The sequence below is a fragment of the Nannospalax galili genome, unplaced genomic scaffold (genome assembly GCF_000622305.1).
Source record: "Nannospalax galili isolate Female #2095 unplaced genomic scaffold, S.galili_v1.0 scaffold1436, whole genome shotgun sequence".
NCBI lineage: Eukaryota > Metazoa > Chordata > Mammalia > Rodentia > Spalacidae > Nannospalax > Nannospalax galili.
Genome location: NW_008338997.1, coordinates 818,669 through 832,988, shown reverse-complemented (window position 1 = coordinate 832,988; position 14,320 = coordinate 818,669). Strand labels below are relative to the sequence as shown.

Below are 14,320 nucleotides of genomic sequence, written 5' to 3'. Positions count from 1 at the left end.
AAATAAATAAATAAATAAATAAATAAATAAATAAATAAATATTAAATAAAAAAATTTTAAAAAGAATACAAGAAAGGTTTCTACCAGCAGTCAAACTTCATTATACATCAGAGAACTCACAGAGGTAAGAAACCATATGAATGTAAAGAATGTGAGAAAGCAGCCAGGCATGATGAGTTCAAGGCCAGCCTGGTCTACATAGTGAGTTCCAGGACAGCTGGGGCTACAAGGAGATCCTGTCTCAAAAAGACCAAAAAAAAAGAATGTGAGCTTTCTACTGCAAGTCACACCTCACTAAACATCAGAAAACTCATATGAATGAGAAGAGCTATGAATGTAAACAGTTCAGGAAATCTTTTTCCTGGAAGTTACAACTAACTTTACATCAGATGTCATGCAGGTAAGAAACTTTAAATATTTTTTTATTATTTTTATTTTATGTGTATGTGTATATTGCCTGCATGTATGTAAATGCATCCGTGTTGTGCAATGCCCATGGAAAACAGAAGAGATTATCTGATCACCTGAAACTGGACTTGGGACACTTGTTAGCTGCCACGTGGGTGCTGGTATTCGAATCCAGGCCTTCTGCAAGAACAGCCAGTGCTCTTAACTTCTGAGCCATCTCTCCAGATCCGAACAGGTGAAAAACTTTAAAGAATGCATGAAATGCTTCTACCAGCAACCAAACCTCATTATATATATATGAAAGAACTCACAGAGGTGTGTGGGCACCAAGTTCAGGGAACAGGAACAGAGGTTCAGAAGGTTAAGGAAGATGTGCGGAGCCTCCGGCAAATGCAACATAATTTATTTTCTATGGGTGAGAGCAAGACCCTGGTCCTGAGGACATTTTCCGGGAACATAACAGTGGCTTCTTGCCAAAACTGGTTATTTAACAAGTTACATAATGGCCACATTTACTACTTACTCATTCTTCCCTGGCATCTAGTAGAGGCCATTTTAACTAAGTCATCTCAGAAGTCCGTACTGTGGCCAGCTTCAAACCTTTATCTGGACTTCGTGGCCTTTATTCCTTTCAAGGTGATAAAGCTGCGAATATAAAGAATACAAGAAAGCATTCTACTGCAAATCGCCCCTCACTGGACATCAGGTAGCTCATACACTGCGAAGACATATGAATTTTTTTTTGGTCTTTTTGAGACAACGGTCTCCCTGTAATAGGGCTAATCTGGAACTCACTATGTAGACCAGGCTGGCCTTGAACTCACAGAGCTCTGCCTGCCTCTGCCTCCTGGGTTCTGGGATTAAAGGTGTATACTACCATGCCTGGCTGAGAAGCCATATGAATTTAAATGATCAAGAAAAGCTCTTTGCTACAAGTCAAAGGTCACTGTACATCAGAAAACTCATAGATGAGCAGTCTTGTGAGTGTAAAGAATGCAAATAAGCTTTTCCATAGAAGTCACATCTTACACAACATCAGAGACTTCATGCAAGTCAAAAACCTTGAGTGTAAACCAGTTAGAAAAACTTGTTACTATAGATCAGCCCTCACTCCACTCACAGAACTCATAGGTGAGAAGCCCTATCCATGTAAAGAATGCATGAAACTTTTTCTGTAATTAACACTGCATCAAACATGAGAGAAGCCAAGTGACAAACATGATAAATGTAAGCACTGCAAGACATCTTGCTAGTCAGTCCTCACTTGACATCAGAGAATGCATGTCGGTGAGACTGATGATGTAAAGACCATATGAAAGTCGTACCATAAGTCAGATCATATTAAACAACAGAAAACATACCAGAACTGTTAAGTAGGAAAGCATTGTCTCCTATATTCACATAAGCAACTCACACATGTGAAAAATTCCACGAACTCAAGGAATGTAAGAATGCTCGTGTGATCAAGTACAGCAAACATCAGTGTGCACACAGAGGTGAGTAACCCTGTGCATTTAAAGAATGCATGAAGGTTTTATAATAAAACATCACTTACTGGGGCTGGGGAGATGACTCAGTGGTTCAGAGCACTGGCTACTCTTCCAGAGGACCAGGGGTCAGTTTCCAGTACCCGCATGGCTAGCATCCATCCAACACCCTCTTCTGGCCTCCTAGGGAATTACACACATGTGGTGCACTTAGATATATCCAAGTAAAACACTCATATATAAAATATAAATAAAATTTTTTTTCGTATTTTTGAGACAGGGTCTCCCTGTAGCCCTGGCTGGCCTGGAACTCACTATGTAGACCAGGCTGGCCTTGAACTCAGAGATCTGTCTGCCTCCGCCTCCTGAGTGCTGGGATTAAAGGCATGTGTTGCCTCACCCAGCTCTTGCTAAGTTTCTGTATTATCTCTTAAAAGTTCTTATGTATCATCTTTGTATTGAACATGTATGCTCAGGATTCAATTTCTTGTAAATATATACAATCATATGGAGAACTTGAATGAAATTTGGGCAATGACATTTGTTTGATCATCTTCAATGGAATAAATTTTTCATATTAATTTGAAGATAAGGTCTTGATTTCTAGTCCTCCTGTACTTACATTGTAGTCCAAGCTGCTTTCATGTTCATGATCTTCCTTTATCTTCCAGAATAGCTGGATTAGGGGCACATGTGACCATGCCAAACCAAAATTTTTTTTTCCTTTGGTTTTTTTGTTGTTGTGGTTGTTGTGGTTTTGAGACATGGTCTCCCTATAGCCACAGCTAGCCTAAAACTCACTATGTAGACCAGGCTGGCCTTGAACTCACACCTGCTTCTGCAGGTGTGTGCCACTATGACCAGATAAAGATTTTAATTTTTATTTTGTGTCTGTGTGAATATATACCACATGTGTGCAGGTGCTGAAGGAGGCTGGGAGAGGGTGTCAGATGCTCTGAATCTAGGCGGTTGGGAACTGAACTCGGGTCCCCTGAAAGAGCAGGAAATGATTGTAATCGCTCATTCTCCAGCCCCATACATTTTTTTCACATGTGACTATTTTTAGTGAAGCATCCAAATTTCTGTACATTGTAAACTGGTGGGAGAAAATGTCAGTTATGTAAGTTGTTTTCAAATGGAATTGGTAAATAATTGGAAATTAGAATGTTCTTGTCAGCACCTTAATCCACTGAGCCTCTTGTCAGTCCTGTTGGTGGTTTTTAAAAATATGATCAATTTCATTGATTTGATTTTTTAATTTTTAATTACATTTTATTTATTTTATATTGGGGTAGATTATGCTACAGCAGCATGTGGAGATCAGAGGACAACTTGTGGGGAGTCAGATCTCTCCTTCCAGTATGTGGGTCCCAGGGATCAAATGGGTTTTCAAGTCTGGCAGCAGGTGCCTTCCCAGTGAGGCATCTTGCCAGTCCTGTTTTGATTTGGCTGTTGGTTGGTAGGTTTTGTTTGTTCGTTTGATGCAGGATCTTCCTGCAGCTCCAGCTAGCCTGGAACTCACAATGTAGACCAAAGATCCTCCTGCCCCTGCCTCCCCAGTGTTGTAATTTAAATCAGGTGCCACCACACCTGGCTCTGTTTTAACATTTTTTTTTAAGTAAATACTGAAAAAGAAAATCACACTTCTTGGAATACACATGGCATGAAAGGTAGGCGAGTACTATGGGGGAGAAAAGAAAATGCCACCATGAAATGTGGCCACCGGGGGGGCAGCCATGGGGCCTAAATGGATCACCAGGGAACTGTTAAAAAACGGGGGATCCAGGCTTCCCTGCACCTGAGTGCTGATCGGGTCAGCAGCTCTGCTTCTATTCTCATACTCGTGAGAACCACAGTCACAGGTTTACAGAGCCGAACAATTATAAAGTGGCCTCTCATACTCTTGAGAACCACAGTCATATGTCTGCAGAACACTGAATAATGATGATATGGCTAGACCATTACAATTCAGCAAAATAAAATGAGCACAGCAACATTATCTCCATAATATGTCTTCTTAGGAGATAAACATGCCTCCTGAGAACTAGGGGAGCACTGGCATTCTGGAGGTAATCTCCCCAGCATGCATTCTTGCATAAACTTTCTCATTAGACACAAGACTCTCCAGATATAGATGCTCAAATTCGGTTTAATTCACCAAGCATATGTTTAATGCCGTAGGAACACTATTTCACAGTCCTATCATTGGGCCCTATCACTTTGTATAAAATAAATTTATATTTTAAAAATATACTTCTGCACTCTGTACGCTCAGGCTTCCTCCTCAAAAGAGGTTTGGAAAAGTCTACAGAAAATAATTTTTTTAACTTTAAGATTTATTTTTGTAACTTTTTCTGGCATGGAAGAAACCAGAGCAGTTTGCATCCCTATTCCCTACTGGCAATTTGGGTAACCTCTTCAGAGGATGGTGTGATAAGAATAGGAGGTAGGCATTGGCTAGGCAGTTAGGGTAAAAAGACCCCAAAGACCATTCTAAAGGCCAAATACATCGAAAATATTTGGGAGATTTATCTAATACTTAAAAAGATTTTATGGTTACTTCTTTAGAGTTGGGAATGTTAGAGTAGCCAAAAGGCCTATAAACAAATCAATCAATCAATCAATCATAAATCGAAGAAGAAAGAGTACATGAAGTTATCAGAAAAAAGTGATGGGGAGATATGGGAGAAGTTAGAGGGGAGGGAGTGGGCATGGATTTGATCAAAACACCTTATATGCATATATGAAATTCTCAATTTTTTTAAAAAAAGATTTATTTTTGTAACTTTTTGAAACAGAGACAACAACACACTCTTGGGGAAAGGTGAGGGGGTGGAGGAGCAGGCCCTGGGTAAGTGATCATGACAGCACCTGGAGTTGAGAGGCCTGCCTAGGAGAGCCATACAGCATAGCACAGGGGACAGCTACTGTCTGAGGCTCCACAGACCAGTTCACAAGCCACAGAAAGCTGCTATAGATCCACAAGTCATAAAAGTCTTCCAGCTCATCCTGAAACAAGTCCAACTCATCCTCAGAGTCTGTCAGCTCCTCATCCCCACCTGCAGACAAAAGGATAAGCAACATCCCACCCAGCTCAAAGGTGACAACCTCCTCTTCATCCTGGCCTTCAAAGGGGTTGCTGTTGTCTTTCCTCAATGAGCTCCCAGAAATGGTTCCTTCCTTCTGCCGGGTATCTGCTTGATGTTCCCATTTTCTGTCTCTGTGGCCATCGGGGTACTCATGCTTGTTAAAACAGTTCCCTCCAAATGGGCAGCTCCCACATCCTTCATCAAAATACCTGCAGCCTAGTTGCTCATCGCCTCCTTGTATTTCTGAGTTCTGCTTCTCTTCTTTCTCCTCCACCCAGTACTCACTTGGCAAGACAGTTAGATGTGATCCGGCATTCGGGGCAGGACTTTATGATCTTGCTCTAAAATTGCTTAGCACTTCTCCACTTGTGAATACACTTGACACAGTAGATGTCGTTGCAATTGGAGAGAATCCCAAAGTGGCAGCTCAGTGGGGTTGGCTTTCTTATAGGCTACTTCCATGCAAACAACCCGCACCATGTCCTTACTGTGCTGCACAGCAAAAGGGCGCTCCATGTCCTTCTCATGGGCCTCAATGCAAGATTTTATGTGCTGTGACCTCTGGGCTGCATCCATTGGGTGCAGGACCTGCAGCCCACACACGTCACAGAAGTCTCCATGGAGATACACAGTTTTCCTCATAGCGACACTCTCCCACTGCAGCATAGGGGCCAAGCTGCTTCTTTGTCTCCACCGTGGTTTGCTCCTTCGATTTTTCTTTGGTCCCTTGGCCCTGCAGGGGGGTTTCAGTGCAGGAAGGGGCAGTGCGGCCACAGTAGGGCTGCCCGGGAACAGACTCAGTGGCGTTCAGCCAGTCCTCTGACCCTGCTCCTGTACTTGGGAAGTTTGGGCTTCTTGACTCAGCTTCGACTGGATTCATTTCAGCAAGTGAACCAACTCCAGATGAGACACTGGAGGAAGCTGCAAGGGACGGTTTTGTACCCAGATCGGCAGCAGTCACTTCTTCCTGTTTAAATGGCTTGCTGTGTTCATACCTGCAGGTGACCTGTTTCGTCCAGCGGCTACCTGCCGCTGCCACTGCCGGCGCTCCCTCCTCCCGCCCCGGGAGACAGGGCAGCGACTGTGGGGAAAAGGGTAGGGGAGGCCACTGCCATCGCCGCCCCCACTGCGGCTCCTGCTCCTGATGTTGCGGCTGTTCTTCCAAGAAAATAAAATTTTAAATTGTTAGATTTTTTCCAGGGCAAATGTTCAATAGCAGCTAGGTCGTCCCCACAAGAAGTCCTACCTTAAAGGGGCTGGAGAGATGGCTCAGTGGTTAAGAGTACTGGCTGCTCTTGCAGAAGACCCAGGTTTGAATCCCAGTACCCACATGGTGGCTAACAACCATCTGCAACTCCAGTTCCGGGGGATCCAAAGCCTCCTCTGTCCACCGGTGGGCACTGTACAACACAGGTGCACTTACTGCTGACATAACACTCATACACATAAAGTAAAAATAAATTTTTTAAAGCCCTACCTTAAAAATACCTGCAGGTTCGAGCTGAAGAGATGGCTTGGTTAAGAGCACTGGCTGCTCTTGCAGAGGACTGGGGTTTGATGAGCCGCACCCATGTGGTGGCTCACAACCATGTCTCACTCCAGTTCCAGTAGATCTGACCTCCATCCTCTGCCCTCCATGGGCATTGCACACACTTGGTACTAGCTCCTTCGTCTGGCCTCATGGGCATTGCACACACATAGTTAAACACATATCATTAAAAAAAAAAAAAAACCCTCTAAGGAAGAATACATTGCTTCCTGCCTTTGTGTGTAGATGTCACCTACTGTCACTCAGAGTCTGACAGTGGTGGCCCAGACAGTCTATTCAGAGGAGGTACATAGTGTTTGGTCCCCACTTTTGGTCTTTGTTTCCAAAATAGTTATTTGACAGCCGTCTTGGGATGGCCACCACACCCAGCATCTATTTTTATTTTATATCTAACCCATCTTCAACTGTTAAAGTCGCCGTTATGGTGCCACCTGCTGAAGGACACACAGCCAGCACATGAGTGAAATAGCTCTAAGCTCTGCACATGAAATTCTTTTTACTCAGTGAAATAGGTGAGCCTGCTATTAAAAACCTCAGATGTCCTGAAATATTCTTTCTCCCTCAGAAACAGCCCCCAACCTAAAATCCCCTCCAAACCTCCTCTTCCCATAGACCACTTTCCTTTCCCCCAACTCCTTCTTCCCTTAGAGCCACTTATCTTCAGTTAGTCCTCAAATGGCTGCAAGCAGATGGGGTCACCTCCTGCAGGCCCTCACTTCCTCCCTAAGATCCTCAGTGTAGAAATAAAAGGCCAAAAATAAGGAGTTGTTGAGCTAGCTCAGCCTCAATTATTTTTTTTACTTTATTTATTTACTTTGTTTTTTGAGTCAGGGTCTCCCTGAAACCCCAGCTGGTATAGAACTCACTTTGTAGACCAGACTGGCCTTGATCTCATAGAGATCCACCTGCCTCTGCCTCAAAAGTGCTGGGATTAAAAGGATGACTCACCACATCCAGCCTTTAATTTTTATTATTTTTAACTATGTGTATATGTCTGTGTCTGAGTGTGGGTTTCTGCATGTGAGTGCAGTTTCAATGAGACCAGAAGAAGGTACCAGATCCCTTGGAACTGTAGCTAGAGGTAGTCCTAAGCCACCTGATGTAGATGCTGGGAACCAAATGTGAGTTTTGATTGGGCATGCCAAAAATAAAAATAAAACCAATAATTTTATTTTTTAATATTTTTTATTTGTTATTTTTATTTTATGCATATGAGTGTATTGCCTGCGCGTAGGTAAGTGCATCCATGTCATGCAATGCCCGCAGAGGACAGAAAAGGCTGTCAGATCCCCTGGAACTGGAGTTCTGGACAGTTGTTAGCTGCCATGTGGATGCTGGAATTTGAACCCCGGTCTTCTGCAAGAACAGCCAGTGCTCTTAACTGCTGAGCCATCTCTCCAGCCCAAATATTTTATTTGTTATTTTAATTTTATGCATGTATGCATTTATTGCCTGCATGTAGGTAAGTGCACCTATGTCCTGCAATGCCCAAGGAGGACAGAAGAGACTGTCAGATCCCCTGGAACTGAGTTACGGACAGTTGTTAGCTGCCATGTCGGTGCTGGGATTGGAACATTGCCCTGGCCCACGGGGTCTGCAATGAGGTACCTGGATTGGGGGGTGGGGCCGTGGATGAGGCAAGCGACAAGAGAAATGGAGACAAGACAGTGCTCTGATCAAGTCTCGCTTATTGAAGCACAAGCATGAGTTTAAATAGAGAATGAGAACAAGGGGGCAAGGAATGAGTAATCACATCAGTCAGAACACAGGGGTCCTGATGTACTCTAAGGGAAGAATCCATTGATTAACCAAGAACAGAGCTATTCACCTAAACTAGAGCAAGGCCGCAGGCTACTGGCCCCGGCTGTGAGCCAAGGTTGTGGGCCAAGGTTTTGGGCCAAAACTAGTTGGCCCCGGCTGTGAGCCAAGGTTTTGGGCCAAGGCTAGTTGGCCCTGGCTGTGAGCCAAGGTTGTGGCCTGAATGTAGAGGTCACCAACTCAGGTCTGCCAGCAGCCCCGAGAAATGGCTGAGCCTCAGGCTCCCAACAGAACATAGGTCTTTTGCAAGAACAGTGAGTGTTCTTAACCACTGAGCCATCTCTGCAGCCCCAAAACCAATAATTTTAGCACACAATAAAAAGAATAAGAAAAAAACGGAAGTGGTCACAGTTTGTTTTAAAAAATATTTTGACACTAACAACACATGAAAACAATTATCATAGACACACATGACACAATTACATGAAATTTAGGTGCATGCAGACTGGAGGAAGGTAGGTAACTCATTTCTCTATTTCTCTAAGCTGTGAGAAAAGCTTAGTGGCCTAAAAAAGCAAAAGGTGAAATATCATATAAACTTGAGGTAATATTTCTTTTGCCTTTTTAGGAGATATCTTTATATATGAGACCTGTAGATTTTTCTTTGTTCAAGTTATGAGTATTACAAAACTCAGAGATGACAGGAAGGACAGTAAAGGAACATTTTTAAATTGTAGGTTAATAATAAAGTATTGCCAGGTGTGGTAGCTCTAGTCTTTAATCCCAGCACTCAGGAGGCACAGGCAGGTGAATCTGGTCTACATAGTTCCAGGCCAGCTGGGGCTATAGAGAAACCTTGTCTCAAAAATACCAAAAAAAGAATAAAGTATGAAAGCAGTTATTCCAGACATACTGCTTTGATCCAGAATGAAGCAGTTATCACATTGTCAGGCTACTCTCTTGGAGGCAAGAGACTGGCTTGCACCATCTGGGAAATCCACTCTTATGATGTACCCCAGAAAAAGCCATGTGCTGTTGCATCTGACACAAGTACCAGAGTATGGATGAGTCTAGGGGATTTTTAAGTGGGTCTCTGACCAGAAAAACAGAAGCAAAGGAACCTGAAGTAACATGCAAGCCATGTGAAGAGTGTGGTTCATATAAGCGACAGACTCACCAACTGAGTGCCCAGAAACTTTAGCCAATGACTGAGACACACCTCTGTTGTGGTCATCCTTAGGAGCCTGAGGATTCTCCCAAGTCCTAAAGACCTCCACTCAAGCCAAACCAAGATTCATGATTTCAGTTGTTGAAAGAAATTTTTGGACAAGCTAGTATAATAAAGACATTATAATGTAGTTGCTTAAGCATGAGAGTTAAAAGCAAAAGAGCTGCTCAAGGAAAAGAAAGATAAGAAGAAATGTGAGCTATATCCCAGTATGAGTATAACTTCCTAAAGGAAAGCAGCCTTGCAGGTCAGAATTTTTAATAGAACATTGAATTCCCCCTTTGTAAGGTTAATTTATCTCTTGAAGAGTTCTGTATGTGTGTGTGTGTGTGTGTGTGTGTGTGTGTATGTATGTGCCTCATACATGTCTGCATTTATGTAAGTGCACCCATGTTGTGCAATGCCTGCAGAGGTCAGAACAGAATGTTGGATTCCCCTGGAACTGTACTTACAGATGGTTGTTAGTGATAGAACATGTGAATTGCAGAAGAGCCACAAGCCTCGTTAGGGAAAGCCATAAATCCCTTAAAGTGTCTAACTGGCCCTAAACTGGCAGCCTGGCCTTGCTCAAGCCTTATCACCTGGTCACTCCCTGGACTGAGAGAGAGACTGTTTATGGAGCCCTTCTGTCTCCTTTAGTACTTAGATAACTCACCTACCTGCCTGAGCAAATAATTTTCAGAAAAGAGACCCTTAAGTACACCAGACCCTGGCATGGAGTTAACTCTTGCAGCTGTGTGCAGCAGAGTTCCTATATAAGTCCAGACTGCTCCGCATTTCATTGCAAATAATCATTCCTTGAGGAAGAGTTTCTATCAGCCTTTGCTCCTTTTCCTGAATCAAGAGAACTTATTCCTCGCCTATTGCAGGTCTGGCTTTGACTCTTATTTCTGAACTTTAAGGTCCTTCCTTTTTCTGCCCTCCTAAATCTATCAGCCACCATGTGGGTGATTGGACTTGAACCCAGGTACTCTGCAAGAACAGCCAGTGCTCTTAAGCACTGAGCCATCTCTCCAATACTTGAAGAGTTACCAATTTTATATTTTTTTTTATTTTTCACATGATTTTTACATTTCAATTAAAGTGTTTGTGACATTTTTTAATTTGATTGCCTAGGACTTTTAGTTAAGTGCATAAAATAAGCCAATTTAGAGCTAGTAAATGTTCCTTGTTGAGGGGAACTTGCGACTTTTACTTTTTTTTTTTTTTTTTTAGTATTTGTGAGTTTTGGAAGGAGCATGCCAATCAAATCTACAGCAAGTTGGAATACAAAATACCTGTTCAGTTTTTTCCTAACATTTTTCTATCCCTTAGATTAGATATGGGAGAAGTGTCCAGAAAAAAGAAAGGGAAAAAAATTACTGAGGCAGAAGATGAAGCTTTTAGATAAGAAGACTGAGCAGTGGGCACACCTTGGCAGAGATTGAGCAGGAAGTGGGTGGGACTGGCAAGAAGAGGCTGGCACGTCTTGCAGACCCTCAGTCCCATGTAGCCCCACCCCCACGCACCCTTGGACCTGGGCCTCTGGCTCCCTAGTGGAGCCCCAGGGATGCCCACTGCCCCTGCCAGGCGGGAGAAGGATCCTGGGAGGGTCAGAGGTGTAGGCGCATGCAGAGCAGAGTACGGGGTGGACCGAGTACAGGAAAGAGCTTGTAGAAGTAGTTGGTATCCATAGAGGGAAGAACAAGAGTTGGGGAGCGGAGGTAGAAAAACTTAGGGACCTCAAACCGTTTGTCATTGCAGTAAAATGGCAGGATCAAAAGTTCCGAATAAAGGCCAAATATTTGTTATTGGGTTGGTATTTAGGCCAAATCTGGGTGAAAGCTGGGTTGTGAGAGATTTTTCTGTGACAGGCCAGTGGGCTGTCTTTTCGGATTGACAGTTGTGACCCCATAGTAGGCAGTGAAGGTAGGAAGAGGGCCCAGTCTACAGCCACACGGTGTCCCCTGGTGCAGAGGCAAAAAGCAGGGAGGCAAGAGCCAGAGACGTTCTGGTGTCCCCAATCTGAGCACCAAAACAAAAACTAGGACCACCGGGGTCCAGGAAGGAAACGTTCAAGGCTCAGGGCGCCTCTGAACATGTCAGGATCCTTCCTTCACTGTCTTCTGGTATGGGTGTTGGATGCCACTAGCAGCAAATAGCAAGGGGCCTTAGGATTGGAGGTTGGTGAGAGAGAGAATGCAAGAAAGTCTCCCTTATGGGTTCCCAGAAACAACCAGCTTGACTTTCATACAAAAGCCTTCCCTGTCTATGTAGCCAAGAGGTCATGACCCCAAGGGGTATGAAGACCTCCAGGTGGTTTTCTGGTTGCAGAAGCCATGGAAAGGGTTGGGGGCATTTGGAGTCCGATGGGAGAGAAGAAAAGAGAGGAGAGAGAGAGACAGACAGACAGACAGACAGACAGAGACAGAGAGATCAGGGGCAGGGTCCCATTGAGCACTCCCCTCCCGGATTTTGGCACCAAAATATTAGGAACAGGAGTAGAAAGAGGTGCAGGTAGAAAAATAAACCAATCTCCATCATCCAAGTTAACCATTAGTAAATGAGGGGTGGAAACAGACCAGCGAGAATCTGTAGAGCAACCACACTGATTCAAGGGGAAGGCGACTTTAAATATTTGAGGATAGAGTTATGAAAGTTGGTGTTTTGTAAAGACTCTGGGGCCTGCTAAACATGAAAGAGTCTATTTTCAGAACAGATATTTTCATAGGGGGGAGGTCCCAGGGCCATAGATAAGGCCTGTCAGCAGGATTGGTGGCTTATGATCAGTCAGGGGGGTTTGTGCTATCTCCCTTTACCCAGAACCTACATTAAGGCTAACTGTTCAGTTCTAAGGGATCCCACGCCCTCTTCTGGCTTCTTTGGGCATTGCAAGATACAGGTGCACTTAACGTACATGCAGACAAAACATACACACAAAATAAAAATAAGGGCTCAGAGCTCAGCAGACTGCCAGAGAGTGCTGGGCTCTGACCTCCCTCTGGCCTCCAACTACCAGAGGGTCTGAGAACTCAAAGGACTACCTGATAGCCCCCAGATCCTGCCTCCACGTGGTGGTGAACTTCCTCTAATTGTACCATACCATCTCCCTACCTGGGATTTTGTGAGACCTTCCCAAGGCCCCAGGGCAGATCTGGCTTTGGTAGGCTAAGGCTGAGATCCTAGCAGACAGCCTGAGACGGTGGATTCAGAACCCCATCAGTGTAGCAGCTGGGATCTCAGCAGAACACCAGAGAGTGTCGGGCCTCCCTCTGACATATGGCTGACAACCCATGGGACTGCCTGAGAGAGCATGGATCCTGCCTCCACATGGTGAAGGAAGCCTGAGTGTACCTGACTGGAACCTGAATTGGGCTTCTGTGTGAATACCTGATCTGAAGCCATCAGTTCCCTCCAAAATAAACCTGAAAGAACCTGAACCCAGTACCAACCACCAGCTTTACATAACTAATAAAGAAAGACTCTAGGTGCCCCGATAATACAAACAGAAGCGTTCTTCAACTTAATTCTCATATCAGAACCATAAACAACAAAAGAGAAATTCACATGCCAAAATCACAACGAAAGAATAATAAAATGGAAAGCCAAAACAGTATGTCCCGACCAAAGCCCACCAATCCTGTAGAAGAGTTCTACAAGAAGAACCGTTCTCTAGAGACAATGCAGGACATGGATCTCAAAAGAACAATGATGAATATGATAAAAGAATTCACTGAATTTAAAGAACACACAAACAAGGTAATCAAAGATCTAAAAGGAGATAGAGATAAACTTCTGAATGATTTCACAAAAGAGATAGAAACTGAAGAAAATTCAGGCAGAAATGAAGAAGCAAGTGCAAAACTCAATAAGCCAACATGAAAGAACAGGGGAAAGCATCACCACTAGAATGAATGAAATGGAAAACAGAATATCAACACTGGAGGATAAAGTTGAAGAATTGGACCACTCAAACAAAGAGTATGGAAAATTTAAAAAAACACAGGAATGAAATATGCAAGCGATGTGGGACACCATAAAAAGACCAAATCTACAGATCATAGGAAAAGAGGAAGGAGAAGAAATTCAGGTTAATGGTGTTGACCAGATCTTAAACAGGATTGTAGAAGAGAATTTCCCAAAATAAAAGAAAGACATCCCCATACAAATAGAGGATGCACAAAGAACACCAAATACATAGGATCAGAAAAGAAACTCCCCATGACATATCATAGTAAAAACACTAAATGCACAAAACAAAGAGAGAATACTGAAAGTAGCAAAAGAAAAACAACAGGTCACAAACAAACGAAAGCCCATCAGAATTACAGCTGACTTTTCAGTGCAAACTATGAAAGCCAGAAGAGCCTGGACCAAGGTATTTCCAGTTCTACATGACAATAGATGCCATCCCAGAATACTATACCCAGCAAAAATGTCTATTATAGTTGAGGGGGAAAGAAAAATCTTCCATGACACAAATAGCCTGAAAGAATACATGTCCACAGAACCAGCCTTCCAAAGAATACTTGAAGCAATACAAAGAGCAGAGAGAGAAACAACTATACCCTGGGGAAATAAAAGGAAATAAAGATATAATCTAGGAAACACAAGAAAATAAACAAAGATATAATCTAGGAAACACAAAATTACACAGAGAACACAAACAGCAATCAAAATGATGGCAACCAATACACACCTTTCAATAATAACTTTAAATATAAATGGACTGAACTCCCCAGTCAAAAGACACAGGCTAAGCAAATGGATTAAGAAACAAAATCCATCTCTTTGCTGTCTGCAAGAAACCCGTCTCACTTTT

At 43.3% G+C, this 14,320-nt stretch overlaps 1 pseudogene; it reads right to left on the bottom strand.

Annotated features, from left to right (window-relative positions):
- Positions 1-4,754: 4,754 nt before the first annotated feature.
- Positions 4,755-14,320, bottom strand: part of LOC103734597 — a 22,650-nt pseudogene continuing 13,084 nt past the window's right edge.